Raw genomic sequence first — 16,122 nt, forward strand, 5'->3', positions numbered from 1 at the left:
CAGAAGCGTTTTCTTCTTCCTTCAGTCTTTGGTATGACCAACCTACTCAAAGGAGTAGAGACTGCTGAAACATTTACAGCAAGGTATTTAAGGCTATACCTTTATATATGCAAGATTCAGCATTTCTGCACTTGTAAGGTAGGAACACAGGCATAGGACTTGTGATTGGAATGCGCTGAAAGGTGGCTGTATGACAGATGGGCTTCTAAAGTGTATAAAAGCACATTTCTGGTTTAGATTGCAGGAGCATAGATTAGAGATTCCAAACTGTCAGTGCTTTTTGAATTTCCACATGGAAGTAGTCAATACATAATATATGGCTTGCATGCACTGTGTTGTGTTTATCCTGGTTTTCCCCCATCCCTCTGTTTTGTACTTTAACATCATACAGATATATAGATAGTGCTGTAGTGCTGTGCTCTGCAAAACTTGCAAGTGTGCAGGTGTCTGCTATTGCTCTTCAAGGATTGCAAAGGAGTTCTGTCACCTCTTTTTTTTATCTATGGGCTCTGATTTTGCTGCAAGTGAAATAGAACAAAGGGGGAAAGTCAGAAATGTAAAACAGAGTGAGTGAAAACTACAGAATTTTTTATTATATTTATTGGTTCAGATAGCTGAATTTTCTGGAGCAGAGCTCATATCTGAGAATGGCAGATGAAACTCTAGAATTGTGCAAGAATTTGTCCAGTGAAGAGAGTTCTCCTGTTGGCAACCATGGCTTGGGTAAAAGGCTGTGGATCAATTCATGGGGCTGTGTAACAGGTACACTGCCACTGATCTCTATTTCCACTGGGAGAAATAGTAATAAGTTTAAACCTGAATCTGGGAAGATTTTTGTTAGATGTTATGAAAATCTTTCTAATAGCAAAGATAGGCAGGTATGGGGTATTGGGCTTTTCCATTGCATAAACCTGGTGCCTTTTGACCTGAATTTACTGCGAAAACCAGATCCTACATCAGAGCTGCTGTTTACATAATTAATGCAGCTGCCCCTAAGTTTGAAAGGCAAATATGTAACTTATATCCTTCTGTACTGGCCCTCTCTGCAAATGCCTGTATGATCTGAGTGGTTCTACATGGATTGTGCTCAAGTTCTGTACACAGAACGTTTGAATTATGTAGAAAAGCCAAAGTATTGCAGATACTAGGATACAGCTGTGCTTATTGCAGCATGTTTCTCTGGTTTTTGAAGTCTTATGTTTGATAATTTGATAAGCATATGAAATTTAATAAAGTCTAATTGACATTGTATAGTACAGTGTACAACAAATGCTGTTTATATATCTCTCACTGATAAACAGGGCATTTTATGTCATAATGTCTAAACAGTTAGCTGCATGCGTGCTAAATGCTGCTTTTAATTAAACAATAAAGAATGTAACAACCTTTATTGTACTGTTGTAAATTTTGACGTGGTACAACAATTTGATTCCTTAAAAATTAATTGCCTAGGAGTGTGTTTAAGTAATATTGATTATGCTGGTGCTTTGTGTTGATCTGTAATACTTAACCCAGCATTTAAAATATCTTTTTTCCATTTTACATTTGTGATGCAAGAATAAAAGCAAAGTACAAAACAAATAGGCACTTGAATTCTAATAGCAATAAGCAATAAATGTCAGGCATCTGGAAATTATGGTTGCAATTTCATCAGAGTACACTTTGTTCTATTATGCCTGCATGAATTTTTGCTACAGGCAAAATCTATTACAGATAACAGTTAAGAACCTTTCTAATCTACACAGATAGTCATGGAAAAATGCTAGAAAACGAAATGTTGGAAAATGTAATATTGCCAAGTAAAACTGACACTCAGAAAATAATGTGATCAAATTTAGAACTGCAGAGATAATTTTTGTAAGACAGTGTTGAAACAGAAATTTCTGGACTGCTTGGTCCTGCTGAAGGGCGTATAACTAATAACATGCAGTGTATCATTAAATGTGTTTGTGCACTCCAGATAGATAGATGTTTATCTCTATACTGCAGGCTAGTTAATTTGCTTGTTTAATGATTGTTACCTGAAATAGCAGTTACCAAGTTGGGACCATACATTAGAAGCCAGTACTTTTCCATTGCTAACGACTGTATTTGAATAGCAGCAATTTCTGCTCCAGGTCATCTCTATTGCCTGCGAAAGTGTTCATGTCATATGTTTTATCATGCATTATGATGCTTTACAACTCTTTAATTGACTCGGTAAAGATTTACAGCCTGTTGATCAATTAGAGTTCTGTCAAGTTCCAAAAGTATATTGTTCATTTTACATTGCATCTTTGTGCCAAAGTGCCAAGTTCTAGACAGCTTAAATTCATTCCTAGTTACACTGGAGTAATATAAAGCTTAGAATTGAGTAAGAATGACACTGATGATGCAGAGACTCTTAATATCTTGTATTTATACTTTTGCTCTGGGATATAATATAGAATTGAAAAGATAGCTTGATTTGTGCTCTTTAAACAAACTCTTTGCCAAATTGAAAGCGGGTTTGCTTTTGTCTCCAACTCTACCTTTTTAATGAGAAAGTCTAAATTTTTCTTTCAGTGTAAACATCAGTCCTAGACTTTTTTTATACTTGTTAAGGAAGATCTCTTATGCAGCAATAAAATGTGCAAATATATGATTTGCATTGGCAGTTTGCTTTCTTCACTAATTAGGCATTCTTTTCAACAACCACTAAAAGGCAGATAAGCATAAAACTGGGTTCGTGTTCATACAGTAAACAGCAGAGTAATGGAAGTGTTAAAACTTGTGATTGTATAGTGGTTGCAGTTGTTTTTTTTTCTAATAGGTATCTTGTTACAACGTCATGAAATATTATTATAATAAGCTTAGTGAATGAATCATATCCTGCTTTAAGCTTCTGTCCTGATGAGTCAAATAATCATAAGGGAAAGTCTTAGTGCTCAAAATGTTTAGGGGATGTAAGGGTGGAAGAGATTTAAGGGATGAGAATAGTTTTTAACTTCGGATGTGTGACTCAACATCAATGAAACTGGAGAACTGTGAATCTCTAGAATTCTTGTCCTACTTTTATTGAGAATAAAAAAAAGCTTTAAAAAAGTAGATGCAAGATTGCCTCTCTACTAGCAGAATGAAAAAGTTTATTTCATTTCACATTGAAAATTAGGATGCTTCTTTTACTCAGTGGTCTGATATTTGGACCTACTTTGGGTTTTGGTTTTTTTTTTTTTTTGTGAAATGCAGAAAGGAATCTTTGATTAATCTGAAATAGTTCATGACTTAAAACAGAATCTGTTTCCGGTTTGCATATTTTGGAGATCAGAAAATATAATGCCTTCTCTATATAATTTTTTTTCTTCTGAAAAGAAATTCTCTTTGATCATGAGAATGTTTCCTAGTGCTCTTTAAAAATGAGTAAAAGATCTTTTATAATTGTATTTTTAATTTCTTTATGTTTAACTGATAGGTTTGCAATCATGTAAGTGCTTGGGGAACAAATGTTAGCTTGGACTATTTTTATTTAGAAATATTTTTGTTGAGAGATAGAATTTGGCTTCAGAAAGGGGAAACAAATCAGTCAAAAATGCTGTGAGCAACATGGTTGATTGGTTTGGGAGAAATGTAAGCTCTTGTGTTGATTCCAGCAAAGATATGTAGATTTTCTGGGTCATGAAGAAAAGCTTATGTCAATTGTCCGTGTAACTTGGCTGAAAAGGAGACTGTCTTCTCTCTCAGGCAGATGGATTATTTACAGAAGTTGATGACTCTGTCTATAAAATTCAGGAATTAAACTGGCTATGGCAAACTAAGAATCTTTTCTGATTCTCTCCTACTCCCCTGCCCCATTTTTGGTGACGAACACTTTGGTACCATGACCACCCGATAATGTCAGCTGTGCTTACAAAGGTTTTAACAGCCCTTATCTATCCCCCCCAATTATGTGAGCTGAACAATCCTGAAGGTGAAATGAATCTTTATATTAATTTTAATCTCCTACAGTACTTGTGATGTCTTCTCATGGGTGTTCTTGTTCTGAAATGTATGATCAATCTGACTGAAGAAATATAAAACCACTTTTATATTTAACATCAGAACGAAGAAAGCATATTAATGCCTTTGATGCCACTAGGGTTGCAAACCCTAGGGCTAGAATTTGTCTTGATTGTGCATATTTATGAATTTTTACAGAAAAGAGGACAGATTCTGACTTAAATGAGACTACATGTGTGAGGAGGGTTCATATTTCAGTAGTTGCTATAAGATCACAATCAGACTCCAGTCTGGCATTATTTTTAAAAGGAGATAGAGCATGCAACCATAGGAACAAGCAGAACCCATTTAAAGATGTGTGCTGTATTAAGCACTAAGTTAATATTCAGTTTGCAGCTGGTTATACATAGTAACTTTTATATTCAGCTCAAATACTTATTTGAATAGAATTTATTCCAAATGGCATGCAAAGATCATCTCTCTGTATACTTAGTGGAATGTCATTTTGAATGAAAATGGTTTATCTGAATAAATTTGTTCATAATTTTGCTGATTATGGGAAGAAGGCATGTATTTTCATGTAAATTTTTGGTCCTGTAAGCCTTCTATCTCTATTTGTTGAATTATTATATTTGGGTAATTTAAAAATTCTAGTTACTATACTAAAGTGTGCAAAGCATCTAGAAATCTATTTTTCATTAACCTGAGAGTTTTAATTCAATTACCTTATATATCTTGAGTGCTTGAAATTATAGTAGTTTATTCACTTGGCAACCCTTTAATTCTGATGATAACAGAATCCCAGAATATGCTGAGCTGGAAGGAGCCCACAAGGATCATCAAGTCCAACTCCCGGCCATGCCCAGGGCAGCCCAAGAGTCACACCCTTCATATATTAGTTCTTTTTTGTGCTCCCAGAGAAAACAGGTCCACCAGGACCACACTGCCAAAGATTCTCACTGGAAGTCTCCGAACAGGAGAAATTAATTGTAACAAAAACTTCGCCCTTTCTCATTGGTAACATAAGTTTCACATACCTCATAATGAAAATGACAGCCTGTCCATGTCCTAATTTGAGTCAGGACAGTAACAGTTTTGGGCACTTTTGGCTCTTCGATAAATTATTTTTGCTTCCTTTCTCCTGAATGCTTCCCCCAAAATCCTTCTCAAACACTTCAGTACTTCTAATTCACTTAGTGCAAAATCTGTGTCTAGAGGCTTAAATATTTAGTTATCCTCTGTTACATGAACCTAACTTGCAAAATGTATGCTTTATTTTAAGAAACAAAAGCTGAAAATATAACATGAGGTGCAGGTATTTATTATTACAATAAAACATTGATTTGATCATGAACATAAAATAAATATTTGCCTTTTATAGGACACAGAGATAGTGGGAGAGATTATCTCTGGTAGGCTCACCTGTGCTTTAGGTTGACTGCACTGGCACAATGCTGTTCAGTTCTGTAGTCTGATATGCTCTTGATCAGTTGCAAATCTTACCGTCTGTGTGACAAAAGTGAGAAAGACCAGGTGCATGAGACACCCAGTGTAGAGGAGGAGTCTGATGAGTGGAGAAAGTGTGGGGCAAGCTGGATTGCAGTCAGTTTGGAAAATCACACAATTGAGCTCTAGATTTTCTATAGATCTTTAAAGAAACATATCCTGTCTGCACCTCTCTCTGAAGTGAGAATGGTGGTTCCTTTGTGAAGCTCTTTGTAAAACCAAGGAAATATTACAAATTATCTAAGTAATCTTTGCTTCTCTCACAGCACTGATGTGAAGACTAGGAGACCAGACATTTTTCCATTAAAAGTACAGTTTAATACAACCATATGAACTAAGTCATTCTGGTCAATTTTTTTTTTGTGTATCCTTCTTGATCAGTCTTTTATTTTCTCTTTTTCTTTTTCCTCCACTGTGTCCCATCTCCCCCCAGCTCTTGGAAGAAAAAATATTCATGTATGTATTTGTGGAGTGTTGCCACCCTGATTTTCATTTACAGCCATGGAAAAGGGGGACTAACATTTATTATTAATTTACTAGCTATTTAATTCTATTTGTTTATTAGGTTATTCCTGTGGAATGACAGGGACTTGGTGTGTTTAGAAATGTTTTCAATCAGTCAGAGCACCACAGGTAGGAGAATACAGTTTGAGATGTTGCTTGAGAACTTGCTCAATGATATATTTTTCCCTAGTGTTGAATGGATTGAAGATCATCTGCAGTGGAAGCTATGACCTACTTAACACAAATGAGGTTGCCTAATGGCTCCTGATTGGTTGTCAGAGGGTTTTCTTTAAATATACATATCCATCATTAGTCACTTTGTGATAATAAATGTCTCTTGTGTTATCCCATTTGTCTGTTTATATGACAAAGTAATGTGTCATACTATAAAATGCAAATGTGTTCATTGAGATAAGTTTGCTTTATCCTGATGTTGAGTGGTGTAGCTACATTACATGACATGCAAGGTGTCAACTAATTAGGTATTAACATATCTCTTATGTAATTGAATTTCAGAAATAATTTCTTTGAAGTGAATAGTTTTCTGAAGTGCTAGGGAAGAGCTACCAAAAATGCCAGTGCACAAGCAATCCTGCAGAGGTATTCTGTGGAAGTGATTTGTCTTTTGAGACTTGATAAGATGACCAAGGCAGTGCACAGACAACATGAGGGATAGCTGGCATCTTGTGGTATTTTTGTCATCTTTATTTTGTTTCTGGTTATGTGTCTTGTTCATCAAATGTAATGGCAGAGTTTTGCTTTAGTAGAAAGGGAAGATCTTTCTAAAGCTGTTAAAATATATGAGGGCATAATCTGAAACTTCTGATTGTTTTTCCAACCAAATCATTATGAAACAGATGGCTATTTATTTATAATGTACAGAATTATTGTTGTATATTTTATTTCTAATATACAGAATCATTGTTTTATATGGCATATTTGCCACTGGAGTTGTTAGGAACATCTAACTAATAGTTTCATAAATGACATAGATGACTTTTTTGGTTATGCCCTATTAGAGAAAATGAGGAAAGAGAAGACTCAAATTATGAACCAATTATATTTGAAATAAATCCTTTAAAGGTATTGTGTTTTGTTTTGTTTTTTGGTTTTTTTTCAAAGGTGTCATTATTAGAATCCTAATGGAGTAAAATTAGTCTGCTTTAAATGAATTCAGCAGGAATAAAGTGAGTTCAGCAAGAGTTGTTTTGATAGTGGAATATTGTGCTTTTGATGCCCATGTATACTGGAGAAATCTGAAAGTTTAGAGTTATTGCTTTGCCAAACTGAAAATTTTTGGGCAGGGGAAAAAAGTAATCTTGTGTGGCCTGTGTCTTTGCATGGCAAATCATTTGTATTTTCTCTGGGTCATGCAGATGCTGTTACTGGGGTAGAAATGGATTGAGTTTAGTTACAAATACACTTCTCTACGTCCTCAAGGGCTGAGCCCAACTGGCTAATCACTTCTGTCTATATTTGACTTCATGGAAAGTTTGTGGGTTTAGTGTGAATTAGTTCCCAAATTCATTGCACTGAAAAGTCATCTGTTTGAAAGCTTGCAAGTATGAATTATGAAGATGTGCATTCCTAGACAATTAAAATGTACAGGTGCAATAATTTTACTATCAACAGCTTTGATGTCTATCTAAAACATTTTATACCAAGAAATATTTTGAAATAACATTGGGAAATGAGCCCATTAGAAAAATGTTTTTACTGCTTGATGCTAAAAAAGTGACTTTAGGAGTACTGGATTCACTACTGACTGGTTGTGTTGATATGACTTAACCCCCACTGTTCAAGTGACCAGGGAAAGAATGACTCTGGATGCAGAGGAAATGAGAGAAAAAAAAATCCGTGTTAACCTCTCTTTAATTATCTATAAGGACTCAGATTATAAGAGAGAGGACTATTATTGCAGATAATTAGATTTATGTATTTATTGGGTAGGGAGCAATTTTACTTGTGTAGCCAGGCTATCCTTTGCACAGAGCAATAGTTCTTTACCCTGAAGCCAGTGGGAATGCAATGAAGCCCTGTAATGACAGTGACAATAAAGCAAGCAGTTTTATTTAGAAAAGGGAACATAATAAACTGGGCAAAGTATTTGAAGTGAAATACATAGTGCTCCCTAGATCCTGATAAACCTTTTCCTAGGAACACACAAATACTGGCTATTAAAAAGAGGAAGGCTGAAGCCAGAATCAGGAGGGCCCCAGGAACCTGTATTAGCTAAGCTGACAGTGTGTGTTATTACTAACAATAACTGTTGAGGGTTAGATTTCAGTTTGCTGCAGCCATGCTGCACAACACTTGACAAGTGTTGCACAGTTCTGCCTATTTCCAGCATGAACTCCAAGAGCTTTTGTCTGCTTACCTTGCTCATTACTTTTCTTTATTCAGGTTTCAGTAAGATCTTTAAAGGCTTATTTTACAGATGCAGTTTCTCCAAAGTAAACCATGATTCATCCTTGCACAAAGCTATGAGATAAGATACAGTATCCTAAAAAGAAGGTCTTAGATTACTCTTCAAACATTGGGAAACACAAAAGAATAATCTTTTGAAAGTAGTTTATAGCTGATTTTTCTGTGTGGTTTTTTTTGGGGGGGGGGGAGGGGGAAGGGGGGGTGGAGCTTTTTTTTCCTGTTTTTTGCTGCCAAAGCTCCTGGTTAGCCATTCATGAAAAAAATCCAAACCCTACGTCAGGTGAGTGACAGGGGTTTGGCTAAGTCAAGTTTCTTGCAAGTGTGGTGGAAACAGGTTGGTGGTCTGGTCTTGTCGTGGTCTGTTTCAGTGTTTTCCCACAGATTGTGCTTTCCTTCATTCTGTGATCTCACTATTTGCACTCAGAAGTTTTGTCTTGTGCAGCACCCAGCTGGAGATAAGCCCTAATTTTTGACAGTGGTGTGACTGTTTCTTAAGCAGAAGTATTTATTTTCATCTTTCTTCTGTTCATCCCAACAGTAACTTCATAGTCAGGCGAAGAGGTGGTATTTTGCTGTTATTACCATCCACCTTCAATTTTTTAAATAAAGACAGTTCATGTGGAAGAAAATAATCCACATTCTTTCTTGCTGAATTAATCACTGCTGCAGGTATAGGACTTGCATGACAAAATTCTTTATCCTGAATGACCTTGGGGTATTGTATGCTGATATCTTATGGAGATAATCTTTGTGGACATTTGCTTTTGACCTCAGGCAAACCAGACTGGGACATGGCTGCAGAATGCAGCTCTCAGTGTGGTGGCAGCATCTTAACAAACTCATATAAACAAAAAGCACATATACGAGCCATCAAGATTGTCATGTCACTTAACTGCTAAAAAAAGAGCTAGTTTCTCCTCCTTTTACTCACTTCGTGTACTTGGTTAGTTTAAGCTTATAACTCTGGGCTACTCTTCCTCCTGTGTGCTAGGGGTAGTAAAAAATTATTTCCCACCTCCTACTATTTACTCATAGATCTACACAGCTGCCTACAGCAGCTACTCTGCAGAAAGTGTGGGAGCTCCTTTACAGAGGTGGAGGAGGTGACTTATTCTAGTTATTCCAATTTACATATTAGCACTTGCCTGAGATGTTCCAGGAGCACAGGCTGGTCCCTTTCCTCACCCAATATGTGTCTCTATGGAATAAATGCCTTAACAGAAAGGGAGCTCTCACAAAATTGTATTCCAAGGAATAAAGACTGGAAATTGTAATATATACTGTGCATAAATGAAAGATAAAGGAAGAGAAGAAAACCTCAACCCAAAATCCAACTTGCATCTTTAGCTCAGTTGGCTTTAGGTGAGAATGGGACTAGGTACAGCATAATAAAAAATGATTTGGTAAGATTAATTGCAGTGGTATTTGTAATACCAACAGTTGCTTTCACAGGGCTGCTGCTAAAGGAATCTTTCAGTTGACAGCAAAGTGATTGGTTAATGGCAGACATGGAGAATAATTGACAGCTCAGGCAAAACATCTGGGGATGAAATATATTTTGTCAAAGAGCTAAAACCCTTGTGTTGAGAAAATGCATTTTTTTCCTTCTGATCCATTCTGTCAACAAAATACTTTTCATCAGAAACTTCAAAGCTGTTTCATCTGAAAATTTCATTTCTGAATCCCTTTATCTATTCTGTTGACAAAAATTTCCGTCAACTGACTCAAACCTTTGTATTAACAAATTTCTTTTTGTCAATCATGATTTATTCTTTTGGCAAATGCATTCTATAATACTCTGCTTCATTCTGTGGAGAGAATACATAAATCAGACTGCATCTTAATTTTTTAGGAAGTGAAAGTTGAAAGTAAATGTAGTGTCACAACTGCTTATCTGCTGAATCTAGCCAATGATTAGGCTTATTTTAAATATATCCACTTGAATGAAAGTTTCTGCTGAATAATGCACAAGTTGAAGTAAGGAAGTTCTAGGTAGAATAAAATCACATTTCTCAATGCTTTCTTTGCAGAATCTGTCTGCTAATCACAGCTTTCAGGCTCACAACAGAAAGATGATCTCTAATGAGCTGTACTTTAACTGGTTTCTAGATGTTGATGAACTGGAGGTTTATTGTAACATCACTACTAATAATGAATTACTGGAATAGAAAAAATATTGCTTAATTTGTGCTCACTCAAATATTTTTTGCTATTGTGCAGGTTTGGATGGACTTTAGATCTTGCGACAGAGTGTCATGGGTTTTTTTTTGTTTTGGTGGTTTGGTTTTTTTTTTGTTGTTAGTTGGGGTGTTTTTTATGTTTGTTTGGTTTTTTCCTTGCTGTGTGCTTCCTGCATTCTGGATCTTTTCTCTGTGGATTTAATTTTGCACTCTAATGTCAATTTCATCTCTGGAGTTTTTGCCCTTTATCTACAGAGGGGCTACAAAGCAGTCACTTTCTAGAAAGACTGCAGTATGCAATCAAGCTGACAGGTCATCATTTATTAGCATCTTTCATTAGAATGTTGGGAATTTGGCGTGTCATTCTACTGAAAATATTGTATGATTGATTGATTGACACTGATCAAAATTTGTTTCTTCTTCTACTGTTGCACCAAATATTGAGACTAATGAGTTGCATGTAATGTCTGTAATTCCTATAAAAATACGGAGCAGCCAGTCAAGGCCACGTTTTGCTCAAAATTATTTCAGATACTTTAAGAAGACAATCCTAAATTCTTGTAGAATAAGCCTTGTTAAGGTTGACTCTTGCTTCCAGAAATGTTAGCCTGTGTCAGAATACAAAAGCCACAAGGGAAAAAGGCAATTATTTCTCTCCTGTGTAACAAGTCAGAGAAAGTCAGGACAACAACTGTGTATCTGACAATTATAGCTTCAAGAGAAATATTAGTTTTGAGCAATATGTAAACAGCATAGGTGTCCTTGACTCATTTAGCACTAAAGGAGTTTTCTTCTCTTTTCTTAACCTAGGAAACCTGTATTGATCACATCTGCCCGAATCACAGAGAAACTGCTAGGAAGAACAATTGGACATGGGGGAAAAGTGTGGTTCCTCAAATAGAAAACTTGATTCTGGGAAAAAGCCCCTTTCACTCCAGGGAGTGCACTTGCCTTTAGTGGAGGTTAAACCTCGTTGGAGTTCTAGACAAGCTCAACACCAGGTTTGTGTGCATGAGGAGAAGTGAGAGGAGTTCAGGCTGTTCACTGGCTGTACAGACACCAGCCTGACTGAATGTGTGCGTAACCTCAGAAGTCAAGAGAACTGTAGAGCAACTTTTTCCCTGATGAGGACCAAGTTAATTAAGAGGAATGAAAAGAATAAATCTGTTCTATGGATTTTTCCAGTGGTTGTTCAATGGAGGCTGGGCTCACTAGGAGCTGAATACAATTTAATGTGCTGGTATGAACAAAGGACAATGCTGTGCAAAGAAGAGTTTTACACATAGAAACTAAAAGTTTCTAAAAGACGGGGAAATGTGAAGAGGGTGTACAATGAGTATGTTTTTGAAGGAGAGAGGCTGTGCTCTAGCATATCTTTTTAATTTTCTGAGGTCCAAGCCTCTTATTGATTTTGGTGGGATGAGGAGAAAAAGTGGCTCAGAATTAGAATATGCTCCAGGAGCAGTTTTCACTGAGCCTTCTGGAGATGTGCGAGTCTTAGCGATGTTACTTGTATGTTATTTTTATTAATATAAAATCACTGGCCTTCCCCCATTCTCACAGTATAAAACAGTAGTGTTGGGAGGTGTTCCTCCAATTCACGTTTCCTGCGTAGGAAGAAGGAAATAAATATTGCAATTTCTTCTTAACACGAGTGTACGGAAATAAAGATTTGCTGCATATCCTGAAATAGCCAAATGAATAGCTGTACTTGATGCAGCCATATCAGCTTGTCTGCAGTCATAAACTATTACTCCTTGAGGCATTGTCCCCGAAAGCAGCCGAAGCCCCAACGCCACAAAGGCAAATGGCTGTGTGGGACACACTGGCTGGGCAGGCCGGTGCTGGAGCTGGGTCTGGGGAGAGCGCAGCAGCGACGTGGAAACTGGGGGACAGAAACCCGGCGGGAACCACGGTGGGGCGAAGAAACATACGGAAACAGTTCCTGTTCTTCCAGGGAGGTTTATTAGGATCTTTGGGTGGGGCTCCAGGGGAGGAGAAGAGGGAGGATAGCAGGGGAGAGGTGGAGGGGCTGAAAGCCCAGGAACTGAGACCCCCAGCACACACTGGCAGGGGTTTATAAGGGAAGGGAAAAGGGGAGGGAGTTAGCACTGAAGAGCCAACCCAGGAAAGTCTGAGGGAAGAAAGGCAGGGGTACACACCAATAGACTTCTGATAGGACAGGGCGCATAATTCAAAAGAACCAATAACATACAGAGAAGGAGAACAAAGGAAAAACCTCTGGGACTCTGCAGAGACACGTTGCTACAACTTCTCATGAAAATAATTTTCAGTTTTGTCATGGCACAGTAGGGGGAATATGGTGGAGAGGACTGGGCACTGTAGGGTTGGATTCTGCTTCAAGCTTTGCCATTTTCCCTGGGAAAGTAACTTGTCTTATTTTGTTTCCTTGTTGTAGTATAAAGATATTTTCTCTCCCTTGTGAAGTGCTGGCATACCCATAGTATCACAGAGTAATTCATTGTTACAGAAACCATTCATCAAAAGAGTTAAATCACAATGAAAAGCTTGTCATAAGTTGATATTTATTTTAGTTTTTCCTGTAGACAGGATGAAATATGTTCTTTACCCCCAGTGTATTAATTTATTTTGTTCTGCTGATTCACTTTGGTCATAGTACAGCTGAAGGAAAAGGGTCTGCATTGTTTGTTAATACATTTTAAAGTATATGTTTGGTTTTGAAGTTTTTAGCTTTTTGCTGCAGCATTAAGAGTAAACCACAATACGTTTGCTATTTGTCCCTGCAATGACCCTGATTTTTCTTAAGAACTTAAAAAACCTCTGAGAGAATAACTCTATCTGCAATAATTCTTATGATTGCCTAAAATAAGCCACATAGAAAATACAGCCTGCAATACCTGTGTATACATGAATCATTTTGTCCTTCATGATATATTAGTGGTGTCAAGTGCTGATGAGATCATAGTTGATAGTGGTTGATGATATAGGCTGAATGAGTGGTGAGTTAAAGCTTTTTTTAAATCCATCTGTTCCAGAATTCACTCAACTGGACTCAACCCCCCTCTCATCTTTTGTCAGTAGATGTAAAATCAGGGACATCTCTACCGAAGGCAAGTCAGTTGTGCTGTGTCAAAGAGGTGAAGGTAGGAAAAAATGATTAATTCCTACTCTAGTCTTGTTGATTAAAGCAAGTTATGTCACAGAAGCCCATGGAGTTTCATCTGCTAAAAACTCTCAGATCAGTTGCAGTTGCATCTTGATCAATTGCTATAAAACATTATGGATTTGTTTTTTTGACTGAGGCTATTATATACAGTTTCCTGAAACCCTTGGTTTTCCTCCTGTGTAAAAATACTGCCTTTTAATTTGACGAGAAACATGGTTTGCTTCTACTCATGAAATATGTTGGTTTATTTGTCAACCATCCAACAATACATTGCAATTTGGTCAGGTGTAATCTAATCATAGAATCATAGAATATCTCATCTGGGAAGGGATCCATAAGAGTTATTGCTGTAGATCTCTAAGCAATTTGAACATGGATAGTTGACTTGATTATTTATTTCTTCATTATAGCAAATATTAAAATCTGCAAGCTGCTAGGTAAGCATTGAGTGCTGCCAGAATTTCGTTGTGTAGTTCACCATTTTCTCATCTTTTATGCATATTTATATAGTCTAGTTGGCTCTTGTGGTGCTGATCTGGGGATCTTAGTCTATTTCCTTTAATTGTGATGCTGGGATGAAACAATATGAGTGGAAATGAGGTGATTATTTAGAAGGAGCTCTATATCTGTCCATATTCATTAGTGTGCCCTAACTTGTATTGGGCCCTTGCATTTTGCACTGCAACTTTTATTCTTGCTTTGGTATTTAAATCTCCTTGATCAATAGCATGTTACATTGTAGTTTTCTGCTTGTTGTGACAGTTTTCTGTACTCAGTCTGTCTCTCCAACACACAGCATATGTGCACACATATTCCTAGGAAGAAATTATCATTCATCCCTCTCCATGGCATGCATATTGCCCAAATTGATACAGACAGAGATGGCATCCTAGGAGTTATCAGTTAGGTTTTGGATAAAACTGATGGCTGTGTTGTTTGAACTAACTGCATAAGTGAAGTTAGCACTAGGACTTACACTGCCTTAAAATGTAAGTATCTGACAGGCCTTGCTGGTTGAAGTCAATGTGAAATGCGCCGTAAACTGGTTTGTTTAAATACCACTTACGTGCTTATATTTGTGGTCATATTGGGTACTCTACTAGTGGGATTAGCAACTTGCTGTCTGCATTCCAAGCAGCCATAGAGGGTTTACATGAAAAAATAAGACTACAACTGAGCAAATCACATATTGCATACTACAAGGCTGAAATGAGGTGTTTTCTGTTACTTTTTGTTCACATTTATGCAACAGATAAACATTATTGTTTCAACACTGCTCATTTCCAGCTCAAATAAGATTCTCTTCCTGACAATGAGAAATGGTTTAGCAAGAGCTCTCCTTTATGTACAGTGGACTTGATGGCTAAAGTAAGGAACACATCACTTTCAAATCACAGCTGCATCAGAAATATGTTTTACAGCGTAAGCTGTGAAAGAGACAAATTCCATTCTCTGACTTGCTGATGCTGCCAGGTTGTCCCAGATTGCTCTTTGTACACAGAATGGATAAAAAGCATTTGGGGGGTTATGAAGCTGCGCTGGTCATTGTACCAGGGGAACATCATCATTGTATGGAGTACAAGGCTTGGGGGCAGGACCTTTTGATGTGCTAAATGCCTTTGCCTTTGTCCTTATTCACCTTTCCAAGTTCTGCTGCTTTGCATTCTTTTCCCCCAACTGTCTTTCTCTGTTGGCTTAGTTTGTGCTTGGACCAGATTTGAGCATTCCAGTGAGTCTGATTGTTTCACTTCTGTGAACCTATTTCTGTTCTATTATGTTAGTATCCTGTTTTTGCTGAGCAAAGCAGCACAGCAGGTTCAGCAGCTGCCAGTGGTAGAGAACATGGCAGACCAAACCAAGAGCAGCTGTTTCTCTTTTCCCTGGATTTGAAATGGGTTCAGTGTCAATTTTTATGCCTTTCTTGATAGTTTTACACCCTAAATAAGAATATCTGTAAGACATAACTAAATAACTGATGCTTGCAAGTGACACCTGCGAGTGGACAATCGTCTTTTCTCTAACTGGTACAGAGGAAGGCAATATATTGAGTCAGGCCAAATTCCCTATTGAAATGTTTTGTTCAGTTGATGTAATACTGTAGATAAACCAAGGAGGCAAACAGGCTTGAGCTAACATGGGAAATCAGGCATTTCCCCCTTTATTCCCCTTATCATGCTGGAGGTTTGGAAATCCTGTGTTTCATCCTGCTGACAAAAACTGTGTGAGCTCCTGTCTGATTTAGGTCTTTGTGATATATATATTTTTATATATATATATATGATACATATATATGTATATATATATAAAAGCTCAAAGTGAAGAAGAAAGTTGCCTCAAACTTTCCAGATTTTCTGACTGAGCGTTAGGCTGTCCTTTGGTGTGTTTGGAGAGATTGATAACCTT

At 37.1% G+C, this 16,122-nt stretch overlaps 1 long non-coding RNA gene across 3 annotated transcripts in view; it reads left to right on the plus strand.

Moving 5' to 3' along the window:
* LOC146432306 (uncharacterized) overlaps positions 1–16,122 on the plus strand; it is a 31,529-nt gene that overhangs the window by 13,298 nt on the left and 2,109 nt on the right. The window contains exon 3 of one of the 3 annotated variants that reach the window (XR_014854414.1): positions 13,589–13,663. The exons of 1 other annotated variant lie outside the window; for it this stretch is intronic. This is a non-coding gene — a long non-coding RNA (uncharacterized LOC146432306). Of the gene's footprint in view, positions 1–11,381; positions 11,741–13,588; positions 13,664–16,122 lie in introns of those variants that run through there. One more of the 3 variants, XR_014854412.1, reaches the window with a different exon arrangement.

The sequence above is a fragment of the Lichenostomus cassidix genome, chromosome 11 (assembly GCF_008360975.1).
Source record: "Lichenostomus cassidix isolate B80296 chromosome 11, HeHo_3.0, whole genome shotgun sequence".
NCBI classification, from domain to species: Eukaryota; Metazoa; Chordata; class Aves; order Passeriformes; family Meliphagidae; genus Lichenostomus; species Lichenostomus cassidix.